Genomic DNA, 16,407 nt, shown 5'->3' with positions numbered 1-16,407 from the left:
CTCTTGAGGTATTCGGCCAATCACAACGCATTGGATAGCTGGCCAATCAGAGCACACCTCGCTTTTTCAGACCGATGAGCTTTGTAAAAATCGAAAGGCGTTTCAGAAAGGCGGGGCATAGAGGAGAAACAATAATGTACAGTATGTGGAAAAGAATGTGTTTTTTTAACCTTAAACCGCATAAACACATTTCATTACACCAAATACACAAAATAATGTTCTTTTTAGCAACGTCATATGACCCCTTTAATTTATCTAATTTTGTGTCTCTGAAAATTAGCGATCTATGACATATGTTGCTTTTTGTGTCTGTTTGTTAATGAGAGATTCAAGGCCCAGGGTGGCATTTTGTTATAGTGTAATTATTTAATATAATTTAATATATATGTATACATATTTGTAATTCATGTAATTCATTCCCGAGTTAGTACATTTCAGACATCTTTGTTATTTATTAAAAGCTATAGGCTAATTGGGTAAAATCATTAAATATGAATGCATAATGTTGCTATTATGGCAAATCTTTAATTCAAATATGAGTAATTAAATATTTATATGTTATCTATCTATCTATCTATCTATCTATCTGTCTGTCTGTCTGTCTGTCTGTCTATACACACACCTAATAGGTATTAAAAACACATGTGTCATCATCCTGCACATAAACTTATATCTAAATATCAGGCATCAGTCTAAAATAACAAAACAGAGCCATAACCACCATAGACATTAAAAGAGGAAAGTTTTTCCTCAATCTGGAACATTTCATTATACCCTTGTCTAACAGAGTATTTTTTCTGTCACAGTTAATGAGACTCGAAATGTGATGCACTGATATAGATATAGTATAGGCCTATAATGAGAAGAAATCACTCTTTCAGATTCCATTCTTTCCTTTTCAAGTTGATTAACATATCATATCACTTCATATCAGATGAAGTTTAGGCTGAGTGCTCGATTCATAATCGTTAACATAAGTGTTGATAGCACAATAAGCCCTCTCGTCAGATTTATGGTCTGTTGTTTGGGAGTGTAAGTCACTGCATGCTTCTGAAGAAAGTACCAACATATTTATCAGCACTAAAAAACACTGCCGCCTGTGTAGTGCCTCTGTAATTTGCACAAGTGTATACCCCCCCACACACACACACACATAAACCCACACAGACGCAAAATAAATAAATAATGAATGAATAAATAAACAGTGGCTGAGAGAGGCGAGAAAATAAATTAATCTAAGGTTGTAAATTAATGATTATGTAAATCACAGATGTGTCTGTGTAACTCATAACAAATACAGGCATTGAGCAGCAGCACATACATTTACAATTATATAATTAAATAATATCAAATAAATATATAAATGGTGGCAAGAAAAAGCAGAAGGAAGAAAAGGAAAATAACTGTTGGTGTAACTTAATGACTGTATTTAAATGCAAAACACAAAATAGACGAAGGCCTGTTTAATCCAGATTTAAAGACAGCAGCATTTAAGGATTAGTTCACCCAAAATGAAAATTTGCTGAAAATGTACTCACCCTCAGGCCATTCAAGATGTAGAATTAGTTTTTTCATTGGAATAGATTTGGACAAATTTAGCATTACATCACTTGCCGAATGGGTGCCATCAGAATGAGAGTCCAAACAGCTGATAAAAACATCATAATAATCCACAAGTAATGTAAGTAATCCACAAGCTGTGTAATAAACAAGTCCATCAAGGTGTTTTTAACTTCAAACCATGCTTCAGGGCAAAAATACGATTCCTTTTCATATCCATAATATTGACAAGTCATCTTGTCTGAATCAGGAGAGAAATATGCACAGATCAAGCACTGTTTACAAATGATTACAAGAAGAATGTGAGAGGACAACAAGGGATAGACTTTTTCACTGGAGGAAGCATTTTTATGGATTATGGACTGGTTGGATGGATTTGTTTCTAACAAACACAGATTTTCACTTCACAAGACATTAATTGATGGACTGGACTTGTGTGGATTGCTTGTGGATTACTGTTGTCATTTTTATCAGCTATTTGGACTCTCATTCTGATGACACCCATTTACTACTGAGGATCCATTGGTGAGCAAGTGATGTAATGCTAAATTACTCTAAAAAAATCTGTTTTAACAATGAAGAAACAAACTCATCTACATCTTGGATGGCCCGAGAGTGAGTACATTTTCAGCACATTTTCATTTTGGGGTGAACTATTTTTTAACATTAACATTTAGCATATACTGAAAACTCCCTCGACAGCATTTAGAAAACCATATCCGATGACTGGCCAGATGACTAAATGTATATACATTGGCAGCCTCTTTTGTCCACCAGCACACATGCAAAGCAACTTAGTGGTCTTGAATTAAAGCCCCCTGAAATGAGAATGAAAGCGTTGTATAGGTTTCTGTGCCTTTGTGTTGCGACAGTGCTTGACTGGGCGTGGGAAGATAAATTGTATGCAAATTGATCATGACGCTGATGAATGCAGTCTAATGCATGGAAGGTGGAATAGGTTGCCAAACAATGTTGAGTAGACTTTTTCTAACACCAGATATGTAAAGTGCATTGTGGCCACTTGATTGCTAAATAGGTTTGTAAAGCTAACATTACAGCAAAACAATGTCTCTGAAGTCATTACCACTGCCATTTGCATAGACTTATTTCATGAAAAAATTACACATGAACAGATATATGACAGATGTACAATAACAAGACTTACAATTATCTTATTATGCTTGCAAGGATAATTGGAGAGAGCCTAGATAATTATTCTCCTACCAAAGTGGAGAGCACCAGTACATTCACTGGTGCTAATTTAATTTTTTTAATTTAATTTTTAATTTTTTAAGACAAATGGTCCCTGCTTCAAATATAAAAGTCAGTTTCACAAACAATACGTGTATTAGCATTCGGAGGCCTGTTTGTGCTATAATTTACATTTTTATTAAGTTAAGATAAGCATTGCCATAAATCTCTTCATACCCATGATGCCTCTCTCAGCCCTTTTGTTTAGCACATCATCGCAGTTTCACTGTGTAAGGAAATAATTGTTCATCTCTATTGTATGGTACAATACTCGTGTGATAGGCTTTTTTGTTTTGTATGTTCCTCATGAAATAGTCCAGGATATGAGAGGATAAGCTTGTGATGGATTAATATTAATTAGAATGCTAACCCCCATTGAAAGATAACATGATTTTTTTATATTTTTATCAAAAGAGGCAATTTGGATAACAGCAAGTCACACAGGAGACTAAGATACTGATAACTGAACTTAATGGACTGTATAACCCTTATTGTTAGTTGCTTTTGTAATAAAGTGTCTGCCTTGATGTAGTTTATAAGGTGAGTTTTAGGTATTTAATCATCAAATGCATGTTTCTGTGACAGCCAAACGTCACGTGTATTGTGCTTTCTTTTGGCCTCTTCCATTGGTTCACATCTGAACAAAAGGGACTTTGTCCATGTGCAAATCCAAACCAAACATTAGCATGGCCTTCTGATTATCAAGGTCTTTGCAAATCCATTTAGTTCTGCCTTTTCCCTTAGTTCCAGTGCTGAACTGAAAGGCGAGTGAAACATGATTATTGGCAGTGCCAAAGTCTCCCTAGTACACACAGCTTCATTTTCATAATATTCTCGTCAATCAACAGCTCGATCCACCAAGGTTTTGGAAGTAAATTTTCTGATGGCCTGTGCACATTCCATATCAGTCTGGGTAGACACAATTACAGGCAATATAAATCTTCTTCTCTTCCTGTTTTGGATATTGCATAAGTTACGTATTACTCATTCTGTATTTTTTATTTTTTTGCATTTCATTAATTACATGCTCTCATTTATGTTAATATTCAGTTGATGAAATATAATGTATTATTTAATCTTATGTCACAGTCTAAGTCTAGAATATATAATTTCTCTTCTGAATTTATTGAATTTCATCATTTTAACTGAATTCTGAACATTATAATACTCTCTTGCTTTATTGCCCATCCCTATCTATCTTGGCATGATTTGTTGATAGCAGCTTTTATTATTGATTTCCCTTCATTTCTGCTATATGGGATTTTAAATATATTACTGTCTTCTATTTTTAGTGCTGTTTTTGCTAGTTGGTTTGCTGCTTAATTTCCCTCTATTTCAACATTCAACATGAAATTCCCAATCTTTTTAAGTCTAGAAGGCAACCTAGTGTTCATATCTGTCATTTCTATTTGTTTTAATTGATTGGATGCTACACAAGGATGCAGCAGAATCTACTAGTTTCCTAGGCTTGATCTCATATATCCATTGCAAGCTCAAGGCTATGGCAATAAGTTCTGCATCATATACAGATAAAGAATTGTGGATTCTTGTAATAATGCTTGTTAAATTCTGGAATATAGATACCCATTAATATTTGTGTTGGTTTTTTGTATCTTTTGATCTGTCTGTAAAAATGGGTAAGTAACTGTAGTTTATATAAATTTCTTCTCTTTAGTTTACCAATTAATTTTAAGAGAACTTATAGGCCACAAAGAGTTGTTCTTCAATGAATTAATGTTTTTGAAAGAATTGGTTCTGTGAATGACTTGTTCACAGCCACTTGTTTAGTTTCGTGAAATAATCAGTATTTTTGAAAGAATTGGTTGACTTTATGATTCACACCATCATAAATACAGCCTGCTGGTGTATCAGTGTAATTTGCAGAAATGGTGAGTGAATCCCCACCAAATTATAGGCACATGTCCACTAGACAGTTTCATTTTTGTCCAGTGTCTGCCCTATTTCTCTACATAAGTTACGGTCAGTAAAAATCTCTTTGCACTCTTTACAAATAGACTAGCAAGTGTCTACCCCTTCTTATAAGTTTGATGTTGTTATTGCTCTTTCTCTTCTGTTCCTTTTACGCCCAGACCAGTGTTGGTACCAACTTGTGGACCAACTTTGTGGACCAACTAATTATTGCAAAAACATGCAAGGCACATTTGCGAGCTGACTGTACAGGGAAAAATCAGCTAGACAGTATCAGCAAAAACCCATTCAAGCAGAGTGATACAAACAGTGAAAGGTCCCATCCTGTGTTGTCGTTCGTCACTCTGAAATACCACTCAACTAATCCACTCTGAGGATCCAAACTAACCGTATGGGTTTTGAGTGACATGAGGGTGAGTAAATTGTGAGAATTTTCATTTTTTCCCTTTTCGATGGCAAACAGTAAAATCCAGCGAATATAGCAATCTGTGTTTGAATGCAATTTGAATACAAAACAAGAATGACTTTGGTTGTGCAGAAAAAAAAATAGCATGAAAATTCACTTGATGTCTCCTTAAAACTGTAAAAAAATATTATTTTCAAAGCTGTAAATAAAACATTATTACAGTATAAGAAAATACTATTTCAGTCTTTCTACATTCCTACTAACACTTAAGGATAAAAATTAATTTCTAGTTGAGACTGCAAGATCATTCAGACTTTTTTTTTTTTTTTTTTTTGCATACCAGTGACATGTTTGTTCTGAGCTGAGATGAATATACTTTTGATAGAGCTGTATGATGTATGACTGAAAGAGAGCGGCGACGCTCAATTCCATCTGGGTTTGCCATGCATCCACACGACCAGTCTTCGGGACCCTGCTTCTGTCAGTCAATGAACCCCTATCTCCCTTCAACACCTTCCAATCACAATAGCCCTGGGAGGCAAAGAAAGATCACAGTCCTAACAACAGACCCATACCTTTTAGAAATACTTCAATCCCATCGGGCATGATTACAGCAAAGCTGTTTCAATGAGTAGCTATTATGTATTCCATAAGAAAAAAATGCATACACGAGGGAGACGAAACCAAGCTGCCATAGATATGATACATGTATTCATCAAAACCTCTCACAGCCTTAGAGTGCAGTTAATCTGGGATTAGGTGGGACAAAGCCTAGAGTCAAATCCACTCCTCTCTTTAAGTGTCAGGACCCCATCATAATGGCTTTGAGAGGGAGGGCGTCGTGTTTTAATAGCTTTTGGTTGGTGGGTTATTCACACAGGTGCTTTGACTGATGTGTGACAGGAGTGATGAGAAGAGGGAGTCTGTCTTATATTGATCTGCCACCTTGTATGACAGATCATGGAAGAGTGATGGCATATGACTAGATGTTTTTCAACATCTTGTGGCATTGAGTGGTTCAAGTCATTTATTATATTCTGCACAAACATGGTCGAGTTTTTTTAACATCAACGTGAAGCTCGTTTTATTTTTGTAATCTGATCTATTTTTAAGTGAAAGGGATTGTTCAGTGAGGGAAAAAATATAGTTGATTAAAATATAGTATAGTTAATTGATGTGAATTAAAAAATGTCAGTTGAGCAATTGACATTGATGACATCAGCTATGGAAAGTTTTAATAATATTCAGTAATATTATCAATTTAACTGACGTCGGATGAGCAACTTTGCAACATCAACACCTATTGCACTGAACTGAATCAAAATGGAATTGAATTAAACCGAATAATGACACTATTGCCTTCTGTAGAGCCGCTTTACAGCTAAAATTGAAATAATTTCATAACTGATTAATTTTAAAACATAAAAAAATGTTTATTAAATTTAAGCTGCTTTGAAACAATCTTTACCTACTGAGTAAAGCATAAACAAACGTGATTTGGCCAGGTTTGATAACATTGGCTCAACCAATTAGGACGGGCAATGTTTGGGAAACTTATATGAATAAACAGTAGTCATATTTTTGCAATATTTGTGGGGGGGTTTTGTTGTTGTTGTTGTTACTGTAGTGACACAGAATTTGCACAGTTCTTTAAAATTTACAAAAACATTTTTTTTTACCCAAAAATAATAAGGAATAAAATAAAATTAAAAATATATATAAAATAAAAAATGATAATGTTCAAAAAATATTAAGGTTCGCAGTGTGTGAAAACATTTATATTATTAGGCCTTAAAACATTAAGAATCTAATGTTCACACATTTGTTTTCTGATGTTTTTGACTCTTAATTGATAGGATTCTGTGACATTTATACATTATTAACATCATGCAGGTTTGTGCTCAGTAATGAAGTATATTTTTGATACTCTAATATTTTATGTGCATGTTTCTAAATTCTAATTCTGACTGATTTGAATGCACAGCTGTTTTACTCATAAAATTATATGATATTTTATAAATCTGATTTACTTGCATTTTATTGACATTTTCACTTATCCAAATTCTATTTATATATAATTTTATTTATATATTTACTTCTTATGCAAATTCTCTTCCAGTGTAGTTCATGCAGCAGTGAAGTGTATATCCTGCTTTTGCACGCCTCTTATTTAAGTGTCCCTTTTAAAATCAGATGCTGACTGTAAATTGTTCTAATGATGTGCTCACCATGCACCCTCCCTCAGGTGCTTCTCCAATCTCGCTCCTCACATCCGTTCTGATGGCTCTGTTTTCCCCCTCTCCTCCTTCTCTTCCTATCATCTCCTCCTGTGTGCTTTTCGGTGTCAGTGGAGTGTGGGCTAACAATGGAACAGGGCTTTTGATGTACAAAGAGCTATGTTTTCTGTTACAATAAAGATGGAGGAACACACCCACTCCTTTATGCACAAACATCAAGCACACATCAGCAGATATAGGATAAGAGAGCGGTGGGCTCGAGACTGACAGCTGCGGATCAGATGCGGGAGATGTCAGAAAAAATGAATGTGTTTCTGTTGCCTGTATCATCTGCATGGACATCTTTTCTCACTTTATTCTTCAACTGATGTCAGAATAGCTTTGAACTTCATAGGGGCAATTGCAGAATGACAGATGATTGGCCCCTAGTATTAAGAAATAATGTATTATAAGAAATAACGTATAATGTAATGTGCATTGTCTTGCTGCTGAATGTTAGCACTTAACGTAAGACTGATATGGGTCTTATTCAATTCAAAGGTGGGGCAATAAAAACTGAATTCATATGACAGAGCAGTGCTTATAAAATGTTCATTCTGATTCATTCTGATCTGTGAAACTGCAGGCTTATTTTTTGAGATCGTAACACCATCCCTATCCTAAACCTAACCACTTGAAAGTATAGAAAGCATTATATGCAGATGATTATTATGGCAGAAATCAGCCAGAACAAAATGAAACCATTAATGTTAAATTAGATAAAAGTGCCCAAGGTCATGACATTTAACATAGTTAATTAAATACAATTAAATCAACTTATTCATTCCATTAATTTAATATTAACCCAAAGGATTCGTAAACATTTCTATGACTCTAAAGTTTATAAACTGTAAATGCTTACATTTTAGATGCTGTCAATTTATTAGTAATGTACATTTCAGTTGATAATATATGAAAATGTGTTTTTAAACCAGTTCCTGAACACTCCTTCTGTCTGCCATTTATTAGACAAGTAGTCCCACCCAGAACTCCATTGACTGAGACAATGTTGCACTTTTTACACCGTTTACTGGAGAATCAACCAGCCAAATGGCATATTTGTGGTTGTGAATATGAGAATGGCTACCTATGCTGTGGCACAGAAATAGCTATTCATTTCCGCTGGACTACAGAGAGAGAGAGAGACATGTTCTCCTTACTGTGAACCCCAGAGCTGAAAATAGCCCATGTGATGGGCCGATGACACCAGGTCTGGACGATGAGCGTAATTGACAGAATTCTAGTGTGATTACTGCTGAAGCTGTGGCTAATGAATGCTAAGCACCACTCGTTCCACCCTCCTCTGAGCACCCAGCGAGGCTTCCTGTCCTCCGGTCATACAGATTGACATGTTATGCAGGAAAGCAGCTCTTCTTCTTCTTTATTATTCTCAACATTGTCATTGGGCTGCACTTTATTCTTAAAAATGTCAGGCCCTTTTCAAAATACCAAGGTCAAAATATTTTGTTCTCACATTTGGCAAATCCAGGCAAAAAGATTTCAAAAGACCTGGCAAAAAAGATTTTATTTACATAATTTCCTTTTGTTATTTTTATTTCCTTTTTTCTGAATTGGATAAAATTGCCCAAGTGTCATTCTGATGAATCACCCCAAAACCAATAGCTCCATTATCACAAAAAATACACTGTTTCCAAACAGTGTTGTTATTAACTAAAACTAATGAAAATGTTTTTGTTATTTGAAATAAAGCTGAAATAAAATATAAGAAAAGCACATTTTTAAATTTAAAAATTAGAAATGTTATTTTTAACTAAAACTAAACCTATTGAAAATTGTTTTAGTTAATTGAAATAAAGCTGAAATAAAATAGAAATATAAGCTAAAGCAACTTTAACTTAAAAAACGTAAACAAAAATGTGAAATTTTGTTAATTTGTTAATACAATAATTTTTTTAATTAATTAAGTTGAAATAAAATATAAGATAAAGGTATAAAATCAATTACTAAAACTGAAATAAAAATAAAATAAAGCTAAATGGAAATATTAAAAATAAAAATGACAAAAGCACATAACAAAATTACTCAAACTTAAAGGGGGAACAGTGGGGGAACAGATCCCATACCTTATGTTGAGCCAGATATTGCTGTATCAGACTGGTTCTGGTTCTTTCAGGAAATTTATATTTCCAAATTAATGATTTATAAGTCAAGCTCAATATTAAGCTCATAGCAATGTTTGTGCAATAATGTTGACAACAGAGCAATTCATAGTGCGTTTTTCAGGGCAGTTTTGTGTTGTCGTTTTTTTTTTTTTCTGGACCGGCCATTTCCACCAAACAGCTGGTTCTGTTGAGACATGCTTTGACAGGTGCCTGGATCTGGACCTCACTATTGTCATCCCAGAGGCAAGTATAACAAGGGGTTACTCAAAACCTTACACAAACAATCACTCCAGCCTGCTGATGTCCATGTCCATGGTTGGAAAACAATTCCAGTATTAATGCTGTGCTGGATAAACTGGATTACACTGAGGGTTTGTCTACAAGAGATAATGCTGCCATGGTATTGGAAAAAAGACGATTATGCTCTTTCCTCCATATCTCCTTCTATATATTAGATAACAATGCTCTTCGTATGACAAAAGAGGTCAAAGGTACACTACATTTACTGTACATGAACTAAAGTTGTAAGAATGCAGAAGCACTACAAAACGTAACATCTAGTTTTATTCTTCCTGACATAGGAAAGTTACCAAAGATGTGCAAGGACCAGCCCAACTCCAAATAAAAGGCTTCAAGTTTTTTTTTATTGGTTTTTCAGTACAAGGCAAATTCAAAAATCCCTCAATCCTCACCAACAAATCCCTGAGATTACATCCATACTGAACATTGATTTTCATAAGATAACTGAAAAGTAGTATATATATGTACACACACATAAACGCTTACCACACATGTTAAAAGGAAATAAAACAAAGCAATTATTAGATAGATAGATAGATAGATAGATATAGATAGATAAAAATTATGACTTATATGAAAGTATATTAACATATAAATATTTAATTACTCATATTTGAATTAAAGATTTGCCATAATAGCACCATTATGCATTCATATTGAATGATTTTACCCAAATTAGCCTATAGCTTTTAATAAAAAACAAAGAAATGTACTAAGTCATGGAATTATAAACTAATGTTTTCTATGGTTAAGCATAAGTGCAAAAGAGCAAAACAAATTAAATAAAGAACATTTGTATCTTTATGTCTTGTTAAAAACTGTTTTTGACTGTTTTCAAGGTCAAAGTTAATTTTTTACTATTTATGGAAACTATTTTCATCAAGGAAAAAGATGTAATGATATAATGTAATGATTAATGTATTAATATAACGGCTGACCAGTGGTGTGTGTTTTGAGATGCTATTCTGATGCCATCTTAGAAAAAGTTTGTTTCATACACAATATTAATTTTCTGATTCTTTTGATGTTAGAACCATTGCTTAATTTGTGAAATAATAAAATAAAGAATAAAAAACAACTCAATAAATGTGAGCAAACTGATCTGAAGTCAAGCATTTTGTGAGTCAAAAAGTCAACATTCTTTGAGAGTGACCCGAAAGGTCTTTATTCATGGAGTATTTGTTTTCAGGGGAAATAACTAAAAAGGAAAATTCATGCTTGTCAAGATTATCCCTCCAAACTCAGCAACTAGATATTTCTTGCAAACTGAACATTAGTTCTTCTGCTTAAAACATTCATTACTGAGCCCAAGCACACTCTTTGCTCACCTCCTTATTTGTATCGTTTCTGTCTGACAGCACACACCCGAATGCATCCTGGAGAGGATTTTTTTCCCAGCAATTAAAATAATGTCACTCTTCAAGTAGACCCCGTCCCTGCATTAGCAGCCATCCCTTGAACCATGAAATACCCATTTATTACAGAAACATAAATTAAAATCATCTTTCCTCACTGCTATACGCTCTCTCTTCTTGTTTCCATGAGTACACCTAAAAAGTGCTCAGCGCTGAACACTCGGTGAGCTTTACTGGTGTAGGGCTTGAGAGTCCAGCCAGGCATTTGATGGCAGTTTAATCATTATTACCGCTCCGATGTTGGGGGCTCTCTTGGGAGCAGGGATGAAGAACTCCTTGGGAAGATTTCGACGTAATGAGGCTGGCAGTCATGGCAGGGGACCTGTAACTGATTGCTTAATGCATGTAGATGAAATGTTAATGGGAAAGCTGCATGTTGAGACTCAGTGGTGGAGAGCTTTGCTTAAAACTGCAAACACCCTCCCAACACATTCCCCAACACCCAATGACAGCGACAGCAAGCAATTAGGGGCATTACAGAATGTGTCAACACTTCCACAAGTCTAGATCAGACAATCTACTATATGCGCTTTAATTGTTCTTTGAGAACATTTTAAAACCATGACATGAAGCATGTATAGACCAAACAGACACAAATCTATTTGTTTTATAGTTGTTAATTGCCTATACTGTATATTTGTCTTTGACATCAACTTTCCATTGAGTTCTGTTGATTTATAATGTAATGTGTTTTAGAATGTAAGACAGTCAGCCATTACATGTTTCTGATTACAACGCCAACTTCTGTGGAGGATGAATTGCAAGATGTAAACTCAGAATTCCAAGGAAAAAAAAGTTAAAATTGCAAGATGTAAACTGAGATTTCTGAGGGAAAAGTCAAGATTTCAAGATGTGAAATCAGATTTCTGAGGGAAAAAAAGTCTAAATTGTGAGATGTAAATTCACAACAAGCTTATAACTTGTAGGTGCAAGATATAAACTCACAATTGTGAGAAAAAAAGTCTGAAGTCTGAATTGTGAGATATAAACTTGCAATTGTGAAAAAAAGTCAGAATTGTGAGATAAAAAATGTAAATAACTTTTTTTTTTAGATTTTATTCCATGGCAGAAATAAGCTTACATAGTATTTCGATATGAAATACGTGAAAGTAGCGTCGGTTTCATTCACCAGAGGGGTGGACTGATGTACAGTGTTGCCATGAATGACCACAAATATTAGTAAATATCATTCCACTGTACAGCATGACTGACCAGAAATTAGTATTTCAGAGCTCTGTGTTATAGTTGTAAATAATTATATAACCTAATGCTACTTTCTATCTCCTGCTCCTAAACCTTACACTCAGATTTTCGCATTTTTTGATTTTTATTACGAAATTAGCTTTTATCAGATTCAGCTTACTTCTGGGGGCAACATTTCCTCAAAGAATAGCTAGTGCAAGTAAACCCACACACACCCACACATCCACACAACCCTTCGGGGGCTCTCTTGGGAGCAGGGATGAAGAACTCCTTGGGAAGATTTCGACGTAATGAGGCTGGCAGTCATGGCAGGGGACCTGTAACTGATTGCTTAATGCATGTAGATGAAATGTTAATGGGAAAGCTGCATGTTGAGACTCAGTGGTGGAGAGCTTTGCTTAAAACTGCAAACACCCTCCCAACACATTCCCCAACACCCAATGACAGCGACAGCAAGCAATTAGGGGCATTACAGAATGTGTCAACACTTCCACAAGTCTAGATCAGACAATCTACTATATGTGCTTTAATTGTTCTTTGAGAACATTTTAAAACCATGACATGAAGCATGTATAGACCAAACAGACACAAATCTATTTGTTTTATAGTTGTTAATTGCCTATACTGTATATTTGTCTTTGACATCAACTTTCCATTGAGTTCTGTTGATTTATAATGTAATGTGTTTTAGAATGTAAGACAGTCAGCCATTACATGTTTCTGATTACAACGCCAACTTCTGTGGAGGAAAAAAAAAAAAGCAGAATTGTAAGATGTAAACTAATAATAAAAAAGGGCAAAATTGCAAGATGTAAACTCAGAATTCCAAGGAAAAAAAAGTTAAAATTGTGAGATGTAAACTTAGAATTCTGAGGAAAAAAGTAAAAAATTGCAAGATGTAAACTGAGATTTCTGAGGGAAAAGTCAAGATTTCAAGATGTGAAATCAGATTTCTGAGGGAAAAAAAGTCTAAATTGTGAGATGTAAATTCACAACAAGCTTATAACTTGTAGGTGCAAGATATAAACTCACAATTGTGAGAAAAAAAGTCTGAAGTCTGAATTGTGAGATATAAACTTGCAATTGTGAAAAAAAGTCAGAATTGTGAGATAAAAAATGTAAATAACTTTTTTTTTTAGATTTTATTCCATGGCAGAAATAAGCTTACATAGTATTTCGATATGAAATACGTGAAAGTAGCGTCGGTTTCATTCACCAGAGGGGTGGACTGATGTACAGTGTTGCCATGAATGACCACAAATATTAGTAAATATCATTCCACTGTACAGCATGACTGACCAGAAATTAGTATTTCAGAGCTCTGTGTTATAGTTGTAAATAATTATATAACCTAATGCTACTTTCTATCTCCTGCTCCTAAACCTTACACTCAGATTTTCGCATTTTTTGATTTTTATTACGAAATTAGCTTTTATCAGATTCAGCTTACTTCTGGGGGCAACATTTCCTCAAAGAATAGCTAGTGCAAGTAAACCCACACACACCCACACATCCACACAACCCTTCCAGTTTGAGTGCCAGAAGCAAACAGCAGCTTTGAATAATAGACAAAATTATAGATAAAAGGTGTGACATTTCCGTGCCATTCTTCTCCAGTGTTAATAAAAGGCTCTAGTAAGAAGATGACCTTTTTGGAATAGATTTGTAAATGTCACAAACCGAGAAGCTCCGTATGAAATTGGCACCTTAAACAGAGGCACTGAGAGGAAGGGAATGGGCTTCTTTGCCTCATAACAAAAGATGTCACATGTGCTTCATTTACTGCTATTCTAATGTTCACCTGAATCTGCAACCAAACATGGTTAAAACATATCTTGTATTTTTGCTTTTACAGAAGTTCAGGTGGGAAGGTTCAGATGCAGAGAAATGTGGAAATTTTAGGAAGAACACACTGTCTTTTTTTCTATATCTATAACTCCTACACTGATTAATATTTCAGTTGTGTTTTTATGGCCTTCATTGGTTATGAACAATTCAATGACTCATATTTCAGCTGGATATTTATGACTGGCAAAGGCAAGGAAGGTCATGAGGATTTTTCTGTCCATGAGGGGCTAACATGAAGGCCAAAGAGGCATCTAGTGGAGAGGCTGTGATCTAGGGTGAAGTTTCAGACTCCATTCCTCCCTCAAAGTTTTCATCATAGAATAATAATGCAGTATTTTCTCTGACCTTCCTAAAAGGTGAAGAGTGTAATTTCTGCACCACTATTAGGCTTCATGCCCATTCTAACTGAATAGGATTTTTGAGCCAAGTGGTTCATCTATAAATATACTTTTCACAAAAAAATAAATAAATCTACTTAATCTTTAACAACTAAGTTGCACAATTATTGTATAGGTAAAATAAATATGTGGAAACTGTTTAAAATACTGTGCCAAAAATAATCTAATCCCATGGCAAAATCTAGATGTATTAATATATATTACACTTTTTTTCAACATACAGTTTTAATATTTAAAAATATACATACATACATACCTACATACATACATATATATATACATACTGTATGTATATATATATATTTTATATGTTTTTTTTAATATGTTTTTTTCCCCTTTTCGTCATCTTTCTTATAGGAGAAAATACACATAAAAAATACACTCTTCATCTTTAACGGAAAGTGCGGAAAAACTGTACACAAATCAAAATTTATGGGTGTTCAGATATCATAAAACTCCACAGTGGCTGCATATGGTTTAAGTCCCTCCTAACCTCTTCATCTGCAGCCATAAAAACACAGTTCATTGCCATATGCTTCTTGGACCCATTTGGCATTCAGACTTCAGTATTAATTCAGTCAGTCTTCATTCAGGGTTCAAAACTCTTCAGGCTGACTCGGCAGTGCAGGACAGGAGAGGGTATTATGGTGCACTCACTATGCATTTTACATGACTGGACACAACATATCGTATTAGATGATGACTCTTGTGTGAGAGAGATGAAATGCAGCCAGCGGGCTCTGAGCTTGTTTCTATCTGAGTATTAGATGAGGAGGATGTTTAGAACCTGTTGTTCTGGGCTGCCATGACCTCGCTCTCCTTTGATTATAAACCACATGAGCCTGAGAGACTGTTTGTGTGAACATGGCTGGAATGGGACAGTTTCTGCTCTCTTCCTCCAAGTCTCCAAAACATCAAGGTCTTTGTTCTGTGAACATGTATGTTTGTGTAATGACCTTCCATTTCATTTATCACAGGGGAAGGTGACACAACAAAGGAAAAATAATTTAACAGTATACATAATATAAGGATATCTTTTTAGGTAACTTAAATAGATTTTAAAATTAGATAAAAACAAAATAATCACAATGACTACAGTCAATTTTAATTCTACTTGGTACATAAAATACACTGTGTTCTAAAGTCTGGTGTTGATGAGATAAAAAAAAAATTATTCAGCAAGGATGCCGAATATTGAACAAAATGTCAAGTATAATTGTAACGGAGGGAACACAGGTAGCGTGCGGATCCATCTGCAAGGCTTTATTCACAAGAGACGTGGTCAAAAACAGGCATAGGTCAGACAATGGCAAACAGGTATATTGATGGCAAGGCAAGAGGGATAATCCAGGTACAAGGCAAAGGTCCAGGCAGGGGCGAACAGTATCCAATTGGGCGAGACTCGAGGGATAATCCAGGTACACAGGCAGTGATCAGAATACGGGTAAACAGACAAGGCAAGATGATGAAAACAAGGAAAACAAGACACTAGGCTCAGTACTGCAGCTATCGCTAGATGAGTGATCAACGCAGAACAATACACGAGACTAAAACAGAAAACACGGAATGGCTTGGTAAGGCAGCTAACACTTGGGGAGTGGAAAATGCAAAACAATATACGGCGATCTGAACAGGAACTGAGAGAGTGTTAAATAGTGTGTGTAATGGCTCTCAGGTGAGCGTGTCAAATGTGACGGC

Source organism: Sinocyclocheilus rhinocerous, unplaced genomic scaffold (assembly GCF_001515625.1).
Source record: "Sinocyclocheilus rhinocerous isolate Xijiao unplaced genomic scaffold, SAMN03320098_v1.1 scaffold1152, whole genome shotgun sequence".
NCBI lineage: Eukaryota > Metazoa > Chordata > Actinopteri > Cypriniformes > Cyprinidae > Sinocyclocheilus > Sinocyclocheilus rhinocerous.
Note: the sequence above shows the minus strand (reverse complement) of the source record.